This window comes from Canis lupus, chromosome 12, assembly GCF_011100685.1.
Source record: "Canis lupus familiaris isolate Mischka breed German Shepherd chromosome 12, alternate assembly UU_Cfam_GSD_1.0, whole genome shotgun sequence".
NCBI lineage: Eukaryota > Metazoa > Chordata > Mammalia > Carnivora > Canidae > Canis > Canis lupus.
In genome coordinates this window covers 46,878,732-46,894,551 of record NC_049233.1, presented here as the reverse complement: position 1 = coordinate 46,894,551, position 15,820 = coordinate 46,878,732, and the positions used below count along the sequence as shown (strand labels likewise).

Genomic DNA, 15,820 nt, shown 5'->3' with positions numbered 1-15,820 from the left:
GGACTAAAATTTGATATCCACATGTTATAATTTCTATAGAGGTATAATTTTTCTTTCTATAATTACTATTTTATATTATTTGGAAATGATCTAGATATTCAACAAATATCTCATCATTTATTTTAATTTAGCAAAACTAAAGTTTCAAACTACCAAAGAGATTTGGAACATTGTTTTTAAGTACACATACCCTAAAATATAATTGTTGCTAAAAAATTTATCTATAATTCTTATCCAACTTATATCTATGTACATAATTTGTTCCCAACAATTGCTTAGAAGAATTTGTTTTTAATCCGATTAAATAGAGCTCTCCTACAAACTAATTTTAGCAACAAAAATAACACACATCTATAACATGTGTATACATGCATAGACACACATAACCTTATAGACAGCAAGGAGTCTTCTTGAGATCCTCTCTTTCTCTCTTTGCCCTTCCCCCTGCCCATATGCGCTCTCTCTCTCTCTCTCTCTCTAAAATAAGTAAATACAATCTTTTAAAAAAATAAAATAAAACTTTAGCTATGAGATGGGCATAATAATGCAAAACTTATTGGTATATATATATATATATAAAGATTTTTCTTTATTTATTCATGAGAGACACAGAAAGAGAAGTAGAGACATTGGTAGAGGCAGAAGCAGGCTCTCTGCAGGAAACCTGATGTTGGACTCGATCTCAGAACTCTAGGATCACACCCTAAGCCAAAGGCAGCTGCTCAACCACTGAGCCACCCAGGCATCCCAAAACTCACTGGTTTATAAAAGAGAAGTTGGAGCCAAGCTGTGTTTCTGGCAGATGAGATAAATTAAGGTTACCTCCTTAGATGGCTAAAACTTTTTCTACTAATATTTGTGAAGAATACATTCAAGATTTTTTATTAGCCCACTTTCTAAATACCTGCCCCCTTTGTGTTTCTTCTAATGAGAAACCTCTCCCTAAAGTTTGCATTTCAAAAACTGGCTCTTAGTTCCAAGAGAAAGTGGAAGTAGAAAATCTACATGACAAAGGCACAGAAATTATCCAAGTTTTCTCCAAGATAGTGAGAGAGGGAAATTGAAGAGACCCAAAGAAAAAAAGCTGTTTTTTTTTTCTTTGCTCCTTTTCCTGCTTCTATTCTTGCTAGAACCTGCAACCCTGCCTTAATGTATGTCCTCCTCATAAAGGTCAAGGAGGTAATAATTTTTTTTTTTTGAGACTTCCAGCACAATAGATAACATCTAAGGAGTGACCAGGTAAGGTTATCACATACATTTTCTGAGACCACTGACACCCTTACACAAAGACCCCTGGATTTAGGGCATAAGTGACTTATGGAGGACATCTGCACACTCATCCTTGTTCAACCAGTTCCTCTGTGCCCAAGAAGACACATAGAGCAGATGATTGTCCTCAATAAAAACTCCAGACCCCAAGCAAAAACAAAAGTCATTCTCCTTTTCCTTTTTGAGTCTCCCAGACTCTCCATCAGTATCTGCTCTCTATTCATATAATAAAACTGTTCTCACTTCCTGCTGGCTCAGGTTTGATTTCTATCCTTCATATAGCCAAGGACCTTTCTGGCTGGTCCTTTGGGACCTCCCCCTCCTGTTCCCCAGGTCCTTGGACCTGGCCTGCCCTCACAGTAGGAGTTTTGAGGGTATATTTGCCTATTATCAGAGGTTTAAGTTAATTACTATGTTGTTTTGTTTTGTTTAAGTAGGCTCTCTGCCCAATGTGGAGGTTGAACTAATGACTCCAAGGTCAAGGGTCACATGCTTTACCAACTGAGCCAGGCTGGCACCCCTACATTAGTTACTAATTAAATTTTTCCTTTCCTTAAGTGTAAGACATTTGTGTCTCCAATTTCCTGATCTTTTGCAATACCTATAAGAATTTTGAGATGAATAGGGGCTTGAGGATTAGTGAGAATAGTAGGCTTTAAATTGCTTCTAGAACCACATTTCTGGCTTTGTATAGATTTGCAAGACAAAGACAGTTGTTTCCAATTCTTTAAAGAACTGGATTGCAGCCTGAATATCGAGGGGCTGAGCTACCCATTCAATTAAATTATCTTCAGTTTGTTTCTTTATATCAGGAAGACTTCCATTACAAATAAAATGGGAATTCAGAAAATGTCTTTGTTCTAGAACTTTAGGGCTTAATGTATTTAATGTCTTTAAGAAGTCTGTATAAAGCATTTAACAAAAGGCCTTTGGATGTTCTTCTTTCTGAATGCATAACTCAATCTTAGACCATTTCATTTTAGGGTGAAAACTTCTAATATTTCTCTTATCAAGTCCCTATCAATCTCCAGCTGAACTATTTCTTGGTTATTTGTAGGAGAGAGGGCCTGAAAGAGTTTCTGGTCATCTGTTTCCTTGGGGTGGGGGAGAGTCTCCCTGGGAGCCATCTGGCTTGTCTGATGGTTATAGTATAATCTTGGTTGGGAAGAACACCCCTCAACAGCCAATTTAGGCCCCTGTGAGTGGGCTTGTGATTGACCACTGAACTTTCCAACTCCTCTCTAAATTTGGTAGGGTCTTCTAGGAGGGATTTATAGTTTAGAAGATCTGTTGCTGTCCACGGGATATGGATTTTTTTGCAGTGGAGGTCCAGGATACATTCACAAAGAACCTTGTATAGGGAGGCTTTAAGTTGTCACTCTGTGATTACAGAGCCCTGGAAAGTAGGAGGAATTGTAAGAAACATAACACAGTGAGCTCTACAACCACTCTCTGGTACTTCTGCTAAATTCACTTCTTTACTTTTAATATTTACTTGTGTAACCTGTATACCCTGGGGCTAGAAATCAGACGAGGGTGCTCTCTATAAATCTTGTAAAGAAAGGTGTTTCAAAACAGGCAACTGGGTATTTAAGGTATGAAGTTGGAGGAGTTTTGGTGTCTAAGGGAATTTGCTGGAGCAATGGGGCTGGATTTTTTTTTAAGATTTTATTTATTATTTATTCATGAGAGACAGAGAGAGAGAGAGGTAGAGACACAGGCAGAGACTCAATTGGGACTCAATCTGGGGTCTCCAGGATCACGCCCTGGGCTGAAGGCAGCACTAAACTGCTGGGCCACCCGGGCTACCTGGGCTGGATTTTGAAATGGAGGTTAAACGAGGGGCCCAGATATAAAAGATCTCCTGGAGGGTCAGGTACAGGTAGGTGGGCATAAGAGGCTGTATGAGAGAGTAGAGAAGGGGAATTTACATTATAATGTGGACTCTAATTTTTGTGCTATGCTTGATTTCTGTTCTTTCATCTTATTAAGAGAGTCCCTAAGGCTAGCCATCATCCTTTGTATCTACTTTTCAATTTGGCCTTTCCATAGGTACCAATAAGACAATTGTTTAGGATAAAAGCTCTTTGGGGAAAAATTAGATATAGAAATTTGTCTAGTTCAAAGGGTCCATCATCTGACCATTGATAAGTAGGAACTTATTTTAATCTCAACAGTGACTCAAACCAACAAGCCTTATTATGGTTTAACCATGGACATAGGACACATCCCCAAGGAAGAGTGCAAAAGATGCAGCTATCACAAGACTTAGAAAGCTCATTCCCAGAGGTAGCCTCAGAAGTCAGACTTCATTGGCACAGTGGTAAGAATGGTGTAGTGCAGTGTATCCAGTTTCCCACAAGAATGTGAGATGCCTCCAGTTACAGACCCACTAATCTGTGACACTGGGCAGGTGCTACTGGAATGGGACTTTTCCAGCACTAACAAAACAACAGAGGTTGAGAAAACAAAGGTCCCTTATGAACCGAGACCCCTTATAACAAACTCTCCTGAACTGGCACAGTTGGATGAAGAGAATGCTGATGCCAGTTGCAAGTCCAAGTTGTTACCCGTCCTTCTGACTGGCTATAAATCAGAGGTTCCCATGACTCCCTCTCTTTTTGGATCCACAGCCTATTCGGCTGTCTGCCAGATGTACACTGGTACATGTGTCCTACAGTTGGCAGTAACAAAGCCATATTCTCTCTGGTGACAAAGTCATGCTCCCAAGACATAGAAGACTAAAGGAAAGCCTCATCCAGTTTTTCTTATTTGCACATTTCTTATATGCACCCAACTTTAAGCCTTGGGTCTCCTGGAATCAAAATAATACCTTAGAGGGACTGTGTGGTGTTTTACAAAGTGTCTCATTGCACAGAAACTGTCTTGGCATTGGTGGGTGACCTTGTATCAATCTAACCTGTTCTGTGACCGACTTATTCTAACATGGGGGTCTTTGGGCTAGGTGCCAAGCACTCTGACTGCTCTTAAGTGCTCTCTATGTGTCCACCAATATAGTGGCTTTGGCTTCCAATATGTCCCATAGCAACAACCTTTACCTCATGTGCACATTAACCTACAGCCAAGTTTGTCTAGACAGATGCTGGTCTAGTAAGAACTGTGAACTGCCAGTCTGAGGCGGGCTCGAACAACAGGTATAGAGGCATGCCTATTCCTACATTCTACCTAATGGTTTTTCTTTATATGACAAACAACACAACAGACAGAAACTAAGAAAAACATTGACAATCTCTGTGAGGAAAAGGATCAATAAAAACCAAGAGTACTCAAAACAAACCTTTACCAAAGTCACTACACCCAAGGAACTAGTTCCACAAATATTTTCTCTGCTAATATAAATTTAGAAAAGAGGGGATCCCTGGGTGGCTCAGTGGTTTAGCACCTGCCTTAGGCCCGGGGCGTGATCCTGGAGTCCTGGGATCCAGTCTCATGTCAGGCTCCCTGCATGGAGCCTGCTTCTTCCTCTGCCTGTATCTCTGCCTCTCTCTCTCTCTCTCTCTCTCTCTCTCTCTCTGTCTCTCTCTCTCAGTCTCTTATGAATAGATAAATAAAATCTTTAAAAAAAAAACAGAATTAACAGGAGAAAAGTGAACTTTAATAACATGTTTGTGAAGTGGTTCAGAACAGGCCCTTCCCCAAATGTGCCACTTTGGCATGTGGATTATTTTGAGCTGAAAGCATTTGAGACCTTGTGGGCTCAAGAGAAACTTTTTGTTCCTCCCTTCACCACACAGAAGAAGATTCATAATTGGGGGTCTTTTAGACTAAGAATTATTAGCAGATGTAAATTTTATCTGAGTATCCCATCTGTATGGTAGGGCAAACATCTAATTACCAAGCATCTGCTCTTCTTATCACTCTGTGAAGTGCATTCCTCTTCTTCTGAAATCCCAGACCCCTACTTCCTTCTACTTAGTTCAGAATGACATATATGACTCATTTTGCCTGTCTTTGGAATTTTCTTGTCTATGTGAATTCCCTGTGTGTATGCCTATTAAATTTGATTTTCTCCCATTAATCTGTCTTATGTCAATTTGAATCTTAGTCCAATTAGAAGGACCTTTGAAGGGACAATGTAGGGTGACCTGATTGAATGGAACCCAGGGGCACCGGTGGTGAAAGAATGCACCCAAGGAGGAACAAAGGAGACAGCAGTTTATTGGATATACTGCAAAGGAGCAGCAGGCAGGATAGCAAAGGGAGAGACTGTCTGCCGGTAGGCAGTGGCGAGGGGCTATAGTTAAAGGGGAAGGTGAGGAGGTATGGGAACATATAGAATTTTCCTTTTTTGGTACCTGTTCCCAGTTGTAAGTAGCCCTTTGGTCAGCTAGGGCCTATGGCTGTTTCAAAGTGGGTTGCTAATGAGCCTGTTTCCATTCAGCTCCATGGTCACTGTGGGCCCTTTTACCTTGCTCAGGTTTTCTTTACTCAAGCATGTTGCTTAAAAGTGCCCTCTACAGACAAGAATTCTTGCTTCCTGGGGTGCCTGGGTGGCTCAGTTTGTTGAGTGGTTGAGCATCCTTGGACTCTTGGTTTCTGATCCGGTCATGGTCTCAGGGTCATGGGATTGAGCCCCACGTGAGGTCCCCACTCAGCATGGAGTCTGCTTGTCTCTCTCTCTCTCCCTCTCCCCTTCCACTGCCTCATGAGCATGTGCACATGCAAGCGTGCGTGCTCTCTCTCTCTCAAATAAATAAATAAATAAATCTAAAAAAAAAAAAAGAATTCTTGCTTCCTGATATATACTTCCTGTATACTTGGAAGAGACCCTGAAAAACTGAGTAACTCCCCCAAATGGCCAAAGCCATCACCTTAAATATCATCTTTAGCTAAAGACAAAAGAAAATGTTGCAGGGGGAGTCAGTTGAGGGAGGGGACCAAGAAAAGCACAGCAAACCAAGGTATGGTTGTAATTCAGATTTAAGTCCTTGTATTCTCCACTGATAAAAGTTTTTAGAGATTGAGTCATTCCCCCCTTCCTGGCACAGAGAGGGATACACCATTAGAAACAGATATTTCCCTCATACATATTAATGTCTCTTACAAAAGAGTAACTTCTCAGTTTTCAGAGCTTTATCTCCGCCTGCCATTTCTTTCTCTCTCTCTCTCTCTTTTTTTTTTTTTAAGATTTATTTATTTATTCATGAGAGACACAGAAAGAGAGGCAAACACATAGGTAGAGGGAGAAGTAGGTTCCCTGTGGGGAGCCTGATGCGGGACTCCATTACAGAACCTTGGGATCACACCCTGAGCCAAAAGCAGATGCTCAACCACTGAGCCACCCACGTGCCCTGTGTCTGCCACTTCTTAACCAGTTTATAATAATAGTCAGTTTAAAATAATCCTTGTGCTGACTCTTAACCCTAGGAAACAAACTGAGGATTGCTGGAGGAGAGCTGGGTGGAGGGATAGGATAACTGGGTGGTGGGCATTAAGGAGGGCACATGATGTAATGAGCACTGAGTGTTATATGCAACTGAAAATTACTAAACTCTACATCTGAAAATAATGATGAACTATATGTTGGTTAATTGATTTAAAAATCAATCAATTAATCAATCAATTAAGTAATTAATTAATAAAATAATCCTCATGCTAAAGAGAAACACTTTGGGGTGACAAATTCTACTCTCTTCCAGGCATCTGGATTTTTTTAATGCTTCCTTTATTGAAATAAAATTAATGTACAATGTGATATTAATTCTAAGTATATAACATTGATTAAACAATTGTATACATTACTCAACGCTCACCCCAATAAGTATGGTCACCGTGCATTCACTGTACAACGTTATCACAATATTATAGACTATATTCCCTATGCTGAACTTTTCATCACCATGACTTATTTATTTTATAACTAGAAATTTGTATCTCTTACTGCCCCTCAGCTATTTCACCCATAAGCATCTGGATTTTTAAAAATAGGACTGTCAATGTGTGATGAACTTGGAAATACACAGATCTCTTCCTGTTTTAGGACATCAACTTTAAGAAGGTTTGCTTTAAGAAATTTTGCTGATTTCTGTGAATCTTACCGACATATTCTTCAATAAAACAATAACAATCATTCCATTAATATCAACTTGATGGGCAGCCCCTGTGGCTCAGTGGTTTAGCGCTGCCTTCAGTCCAGGGTGTGACCCCGGAGTCTGGGGACTCCAGGATTGCGCCTTGGGCCAAAGACAGGCACCAAACTGCTGAGGCCTCCAGGTATCCCCCAATAAATAAAATCTTTAAAAATATATATCAACTTGAGTATTTCGTGTTCTATTCATATCCTGGGCAGAATCAGTCCCCTAAGCACTTATCTTCATCAGACCTTTACAAAACTGTTCTCTTACTATTTCTTTCCCCACATCTATCCTCCCGAGTTCCTCTCTAACCAGAGCTCCTCTGTGAAGCCTTCCTCGGTCTGCTTGGGTGGAGTGAAGTTTAGGTGTAACATCCGTCATTAGAGTAGATTTGACTCATTTGTTCTGCTTTCCTTTACCTGCCCTTCCCTTACAGAAATAACAGCTCTTCAGAACTCCCATAGCTTTGATTTGCTACTTACTATATTTGGGTTGGAATCTGTCACTTTGCTGTCACTTTGCCTTTTATTACAGTTAATTCATAGATGAGCCTTACGCAGGAGCCTGTAAGCCCTGTGAGGGTAGAGATTGTGTTTTGTATTCAGCCTCAGTTCTCTAATACTCTTTGGTATGTTGCAAGGTAATAATAAGTAGTCCATAAATGCCCATTGAAACCAATTCAGTTCAGTTTATATTTTATAGTCATGTGGATACAGATCTATGTTTACCTTCATTATTTGAAATGTCCTAGACTTTGCAGGGAGAACAGATGCTCTCCAAACTTTAGAAGCTCATCTACGACTGTCTTTCAAATATTTGGGGGAATCTATACTTTAGCAATAAAATTGTCTATAACCAAAAGTTGTGACTCAAGTACAATCAAAAGAAGACAAGATATATGCTCAGTTGTTACACTGTAATAGATGAACTGCAAACATGTGGGCTCTAGCTTTCTATTTTACAAACTTAATCTGTGCTTTAGGTCTAATTTAGTTTTGTCTTTGCTCTTATATTTTGTCACAGTATTGATTTTTTTTATCGTCTTCTTGAGAGGTTCTAAATTTCCAACTCAATTGTTTTCTTAACGTGACTGGTTCTTCTTGCAATTTCTTCACGATGAGTTTACCAATTAACATCCAATGCACTGCTTAATCTGGGCTCTTACTACCTTCCTAGAAACCTAAGGAGAAAATAAATGTGGAAACTACTTCTGGGTCCAGGTAGGACTTACTCTTCAGGATCTGAATTATCTGAGAGAAAAGCTTTCAAATTTCAGTGTAGTTAAGATCAATTGTACAATTTAACTTAAATGCAGATTTCCAGACCAGACTTCTAGAAAATCTGTCTAACTCAGTTGGACTAGAACTGGGCCCTGGAAACCTGCATTCCTATTACTTCAGGGGCCTTCAGATCATACTGTTCTAGATCTATGGTTGTATACCTCTGCTTTTCTTTCCTTCCTTCCAACTCATGGCCCTTGCACCATTTTTTAAAACTCAATAACAGTTAATTTATTCTTAAGAATTTTTGTCTGCGTACAGAAGCATTTGTGTATATATCACCACTTCACTTTCCTAAGCAAATCAACTCAGACCATTCAAGCATTTTTCTATTTTGTTTTTTTTCCTCTTAATAATTCATCCAGAAATCTTTTCATATCAGCATTATTTGCATTGACTGTATGGTATTTCATGGTATAAATGAAGATAATTTTATTATTTATATGATTGATGAGCAATTATTTAATTTTTTATATTACTTATAAAAATGCTGCAGTGACCTTCCTTGTGCATATATCTACTTACCTGAGCAAGTAAATATACATGGGATAAATTCCATAACAAGGAATTATTGGATCAAAAGCAATGTGTGTTTTTAATTTCATCAGATATAACCAAATTGCCCTTCCAAAGTGTTGAACCAATTTATAGTCCCATCAACAGAGTAGAAGAGAGTCTGTTTTCTCTAAATACTTAGTAGAACTATTTTGTCAAACTTTTAAAATAGTTTCAGGGGATCCCTGGGTGGCGCAATGGTTTAGCGCCTGCCTTTGGCCCAGGGCGCGATCCTGGAGCCCCGGGATCGAATCCCACATCAGGCTCCTGGTGCATGGGGCCTGCTTCTCCCTCTGCCTATGTCTCTGCCTCTCTCTCTCTCTCTGTGTGTGACTATCATAAATAAATAAAAATTAAAAAAAAAAGAACTTCATTCCTCAAAAAAAACAAAAACAAAAACAAAAACAAAAACAAATTTCAGTTTAAAAATAGTATCCCATTTTAATGAGCATTTCTTAAATTTTAGGTCAGATTGAGCATTTCTTGACTTGGTCATTGCTCCTATTAATTTCTGGAGGATATAATTAAAAAGTCAGAAAGCATTTTAAGCAATTGTTAGCTCTGTATAACATTGATATGGAATTCCATAAATATACTGCACTTGGAATTCTTTAAGTTAGATGTTAACATATATACCTTTAAGGGAATACTTTACTCATAAGTTGATAGAGGAATATTAAGATGGAGCTAATGTTTCTTTCTTATTTGATATTTCTGCCAATTGAATAGCTTTCTGGTATATTATTCCTCTTTTGAATTAGTGACAAAGGTAAATTGTTTGATTTCTAGGAAGAGTTACTTACTCTGTGCATGAAATATAACGTGAAACAAGGAGGCAACTTCCTTTCCCCTCTGCTTCAGGATGCTCAAATCTTGCTGTCATTTCCATTTCCTTCTTTGGTGCTTTGCCCTATTTTAAGCATAGAAAGTAACAGAACATTTATAAGCACTCAACTGTCTGCAGCTTTGGTGCATCATTTAGAAAGCAAGAATCATTTCTCGCAGAGCACTGACTGGCACCACACAGCAGGGGAGTAAAGCTGAAAGGAGAAACCACTAGAAATTTGTTTTCTCTTTGCTCAAGTTCCTGTCAAACGCATAAAACCTGGACTTAAAAATGAACCAGATGTGGTTCAAATGAACTTTCAAGATTAAAGTCAAAACATGATTTTTTAAACTTTCAAATGATCATTGTGTATTGGTCCTCACAGTATTATTAGAAACTGCTCTGTACTTTTTATTTGAGGTTATAGAGCTATAAACTTTAAAAGCTGGCTTTATTACAAACTCAATCTTTTGGAGTATTCTAAATCTTTCATATACTTGAACTATTTATATGGGAAGCAAAAGACTGTTTTTAAAAGGGTAGCTGATTACCATCACTTCCTTGTATAAGTTTTTTTGCACTGAGAAATTTCAGTTACTCCAAATGCTCTTCCCTTCAAAGCCCAGTGAAAGTAAAGCACCTCATTCCGTTAATGATTGCAGATTATTACACGTGCCTTGAGTGTGTTAATGTAGGATGCCCAGAAACTTACAGTGAAGAGCTTCATGAATTGAACCTCAAACTCCTTACGTCCACCTCTGATGTCATAAGGCCCCCTTTTATACAATTATTTTGGAAAATAACTTCTTCATGACACATTTACCATGATTTTTTCCCATAAAAATTAAAAGGATTTTAACTTCCAAGTTTTTCTTTTTGAGAAAGCAAAATCAATGCAAATCAGAACATCTAATTAATAAATTTAACAACAAATAGTAATTTTGTTACATAAGTTCACCCATTTACTATAGGCTAGCAAGATTTCAAATGGTGGAGCTTCTGCTGGTTTTTCAATTCTTCAGTCTTCTGATGGTAGATGGTACTGTGACAGCAGAGATGGTGGTGTGAATCCCGGCACCACTGGCTACTGTTTTCATGCAGGAACCACGGTGCCAGATGCTCACAGCTGGTCTTTTCACTTTGGTTTCACCATTGAAGGAGAAAGTGTACTTGGAATGCTGGCTTATTTCAATTTTCCTCACCATTTTCTGGAGGGAGGCACCATAATGGCTCCTGTATTTGCCAATGATTCTGACCTTACTAAGTTTAGTTATATTGCTGCAAGCTAGGACCAAGCCCAGAAAGAGCCACGTTTACCACTATTAAGTTTCTAGTTTGAAGGCGAATCTTCGAAGGTCCTTAAGACCTGAAATTGCCTCCTAGTTGCTCAAGATACTGAGTTACTAATCATTTTCTTTGTTCTTGCCTCCAGTGATACAACGTAATTCCAATATATTAGAACTTTGATTTCACTAGAAACTCTTCAGGCTGCTAAATGTTTTTCTAAGTTCCTGCTATCAATCTTTTCTTCTCTTTCTTTCTTTTTTTTTCCTCAAGATTATATAAATGCTTGCCTTTATTTTCTTTGAGTATTCTGCTATCAACCTTTTCATTACATCCTCTCTCTTGGCAATCTCATCCATTATCGTGGCTTTAATTTTTATTTTTATGAATATGACTCCCCAAATCAATATCTCCAATCTGAATTTTCCCCTGAGCTTTAGCTTCACACATCCACCTGCCTGTAGGGCAGCTCCACCTAGATTTTTTGCAGGCATCTCAACCCCCAAATGAACTCATCAAAGTCCCCTCCCACCCTTGCTCTCACTCAGGCTTCGCTTTTCTCTTTCTGTTTGGGGCATTACTATCCTTCCAAGCTTTAGGTTCCAAACCTTGAGTTCAGCTTTCACTTTTTCCTTCCTTTTCCCTGTTGCCATAAGTTGTTCAGCTGTGCCAAAGAAATCATTGTATCCTTTCTCTTTTCCATTCCCAATGTCATTCCCAGCAGCTCTCCCAAATCTCTCCTAGGGAAAGTTTTCTTAATTTGTCTCTTTACCATCTGCCTCTTCTTCTATTTTGTGCTAAGGATTTCCAGCTAGAGCTGTCCTTCTAAAGTACAACTCTGATTTTAAGATGAGACAATCTAAAAGAGTTGAACCCCAAATCTGGAGTGAGCTAAGTGTGGGAGGATTGGTTAAGCCACTTTATCTCTCATTCCCTCTTTTCTTATTTGTTTTGTGGATGTTAATAATTCCCACAACCTATAGTTATTGCAACAGAATGAAAATATGCACATAAGATTCTTATCCCTGGCACATGATTAGTGCTCAATATATGTTAACAGTTATTATCCTCCACTTTGCTGCTCCAAACTGTCAATAGTGCCATGTCAACCAAACAGTGCTGCTTTAAACTACCTTTCTAGCTCTGAATCCCACTTATTGACCTTCTAAAACTCTCTTTAGTCATATACGCTAAACCTTTCTCTGTATGCATATTGCTTATCTAAGTGTTTACTTTCTAGTTTGTCTCCTAGCTATTTATCTAATTTCCCCTGTCTTAGTCAACATTCTTTTAGTTATATATATATATTTAAAATATTTTATTTATTTATTCATAGACACAGAGTGAGAGAGGCAGAGACAAAGGCAGAGGGAGAAGCAGGCTCCGTGCAGGGAGCCCGATGTGAGACTCCATCCAGGGTCTCCAGGATCACACCTGAGGCTGCAGGCGGCACCAAACCACTGCACCACCAGGGCTGCCCCATTCTTTCAGTTATAGACGATGTACACTCTTCACAGTTAGTTGAGTAAAAACGAAGGAAATCATTAACTTACATGTATGGACTAGTCAGGAACTGGAAAGCACTCAGGAACCATGGAAGGCACTCCCTCAATCACTCTCAGTTTGGGGCCCTGGGGGCTCCACTTGTTTCTGCACTTGGACTTCAGTTTCTGCCTCTGCACTTTGACCTTTTTTTACTTCTCCTTCTACCCAGAAGTAACCATCTCTCAGTTCAGGGCTTGTTATTTTCGTCTACTTGGTTTCACGCACAAATCAAATGGCTCTACATCCTAATTCTAAATTTCTGGGAAATAGAATTAGGTAAGAACATATTCCAAGCCAGTCAGTCTGTCATAACAGCAGGCCAGGCGATCTCAGACAAACCTGGCTGCCAGAGCTCACCCATGCTGGGCAGTTCTCAGAGAAAGTCCCTGCAGGGTAAGATGCTCCAAAGATATTTAATGTAGCAGAAAATAAGGTCATTAGAGCATGAGTAGTGTTTCATCATTTTTGTATTTTCTCATCGTTATATAGACCCCCTTCGATAAGTTTTTATGAAAAGATCTGAAAATTTCTTTCACGAGGTTGCTAAAAAAACAGTGCTGATATTAAAAGTGAAGTTAGGGATCCCTGGGTGGCACAGCGGTTTGGCGCCTGCCTTTGGCCCAGGGCGCGATCCTGGAGACCCGGGATCGAATCCCACGTCGGGCTCCCGGTGCATGGAGCCTGCTTCTCCCTCTGCCTGTGTCTCTGCCTCTCTCTCTCTCTCTCTCTCTCTCTATCATAAATAAAAAAAAAATAAAATAAAAATAAAAAATTTAAAAGTGAAGTTAAACTTATAATTTGCTTTATCTGCAGCAAATGATACAGGCTTGTTTGGAAATTACAGGACCTCATGGGGCAATGGAAAATTTTGCCACAAAATGAATGAAATACTTGAACAGGTCTTAACCCGGGGAACTTTGAAGAAATGCAAGAAGTCATCTCAACTCATCTTTAGTAAAACTTCATTTTGTGTAAAGCTTTGTGTACTCTGGAGCCCAGTGGAAGAAAGATGCTGATAGACTAGAAAGTATCCATGCAGAGTCAACAAAGGTGATAAGAACAGAGAGTATGCACTATTAGTTTCTGAGGCCTGCTGCAATAGAGTAGTGCTTTAGTAGCAAGCTAAATGGCCTAAAATGACAGAATTTTATTGTCTCATAGTTTGGGAGTCTAGAGTTCTAAAATTAAGATCCTGATAGCGCCATGTTCACTCTGAACCCCACGGGGAAGATCCTTCTTTGCCTCTTCTTAAGCTTCCCCTGATGGTGGTAGCTCTAAGTCCTTGGCATTGCTTGGTTTGCAACTCCAGTCTCTACCTCTGCCATTATATGGCATTTTCCCCCTGTGTCTCTGTGGTTGGTCTGTGTATTTACAGATCGCAAGGCATTTTTCTCTTCTTCTCAGGATGCCAGTCATATTGGAGTAGGAGCCATGTTAATTACTTCATCTTAACTTGACTGAATCCACAAAAACCCTATTTCCAAATAAGGTCACATTCATAGGTAACAGAGGTTAGGACTTTGACATGACTTTCTGGGGGACACAATCCAACCTATAACAGAGTACAACCTATAAAGATCTTTTAAAGTTGAAATATATCTTAGTCCAAAAATGAGGCTTTGAGGATGTGATAAATTACAATAAACATTGGGATATTGTGGTGGTCAGAACGATGCCCTCTCATCTCAGATGTCCATGCCCTAATCCCTAAAACCTGTGATTATGTTAGGTTACAAGGCCAGGGAGGATTATGGTTGCAAATAGAATTACACTTGCTAATCTGACTTTAAAATAGGTGATTAGGGCAGCCTGAGTGGCTCAGCGGTTTAGTGCAGCCTTCAGCCCAGGGCCTGATCCTGGAGACCTGGGATTGAGTCCTACATCGGGCTCCCTGCATGGAGCCTGCTACTCCCTCTGCCTGTGTCTCTGCCTCTCTCTCTCTCTCTGTGTGTCTCTATGAATAAATAAGTAAAATCTTTAAAAAAAAACATACTTAAGGTAGATGTTAGTAATTTGGCTCAAATAATGATTTATCAAGATCAATTGCTAACTTGTTACTGCTGGAGGTAGTCACAAGATGCCATATTAAATAGACAAGGATCTGATACAGAGAATGTTGCCATATTTGTTCAGTAGTATATATTTAGAGGATAAGTAAACCTTTCAGTCATATTACTTGTGCTTTGTTTCCCTTTACCAGAATAAAATTTACTAAAACGATGTATATGCCCGTTAGAGTGTGTGGAATTCAATTAACATAGCTGGATTTCAATTTCACTGGCAGTATCAGAAAGTTCACCTGTAACCAGCTCCCTCTGGGGAAGATTGCCTTCCTGTGTAATCTGATTTCCATAGTTACATGGAATGAGAACCTGGCCCCTTGAAAACAAGGTATTGATCTGGTAAGAATCTACCTTATTCTTATTCATAAAAGCTGTTTTCAGTTGCAAGCATTTAAGTTTCTGAAAAATCACCCTTTTCTAAAGGAATACTAACTAAAGCTTGAAGTGATGATTGTTACCCTAATCTTGCTTCTAACATTTTATGGGTTACTATATAGTCAAGTTGTATCATATTCTGCAAAAATAATATTAGCCATAGAGAAGTCAAGAGGTTTCTGTCTCTGCCTTTTCTCCAAATTTCAAATTTCAAATTGTCCTTTTCCCATTTGAAAGGAGGAGGGGGAAGGATAGTTCACTGATAGCTTTTATGGAGAGGTCAGAATGACTATAGAATGATTTGTGAGCCCAGAGGGTTTACGGTTATTTTATGAAATTCCCACCATCTTGCGGAGATTTATAGTTAATTGTTAAATTTAATTCTGTTCAAAGTGTTTACTCCCTTTCTTTTCCTTCTCTCTACTATCAAAACATTTCCTGGTAAGTTTCCTCTATAACTTTGTGTGCATGTACATGCATACTGCCATTCCAAATGGTGCCAAGTTCAATTTCATGAAGATAATGTAT

At 39.0% G+C, this 15,820-nt stretch overlaps 1 long non-coding RNA gene across 5 annotated transcripts in view; it reads left to right on the top strand.

Moving 5' to 3' along the window:
• Positions 1-15,820, top strand: part of LOC111098348 — a 47,905-nt gene that overhangs the window by 6,600 nt on the left and 25,485 nt on the right. For 3 of the 5 annotated variants that reach the window (XR_005367998.1, XR_005367997.1, XR_005367994.1), the window contains exons 2-3: positions 13,668-13,808; positions 15,139-15,256. This is a non-coding gene — a long non-coding RNA (uncharacterized LOC111098348). Of the gene's footprint in view, positions 1-13,667; positions 13,809-15,054; positions 15,257-15,820 lie in introns of all 5 variants that reach the window. The other 2 variants (XR_005367995.1, XR_005367996.1) reach the window with 2 other exon arrangements.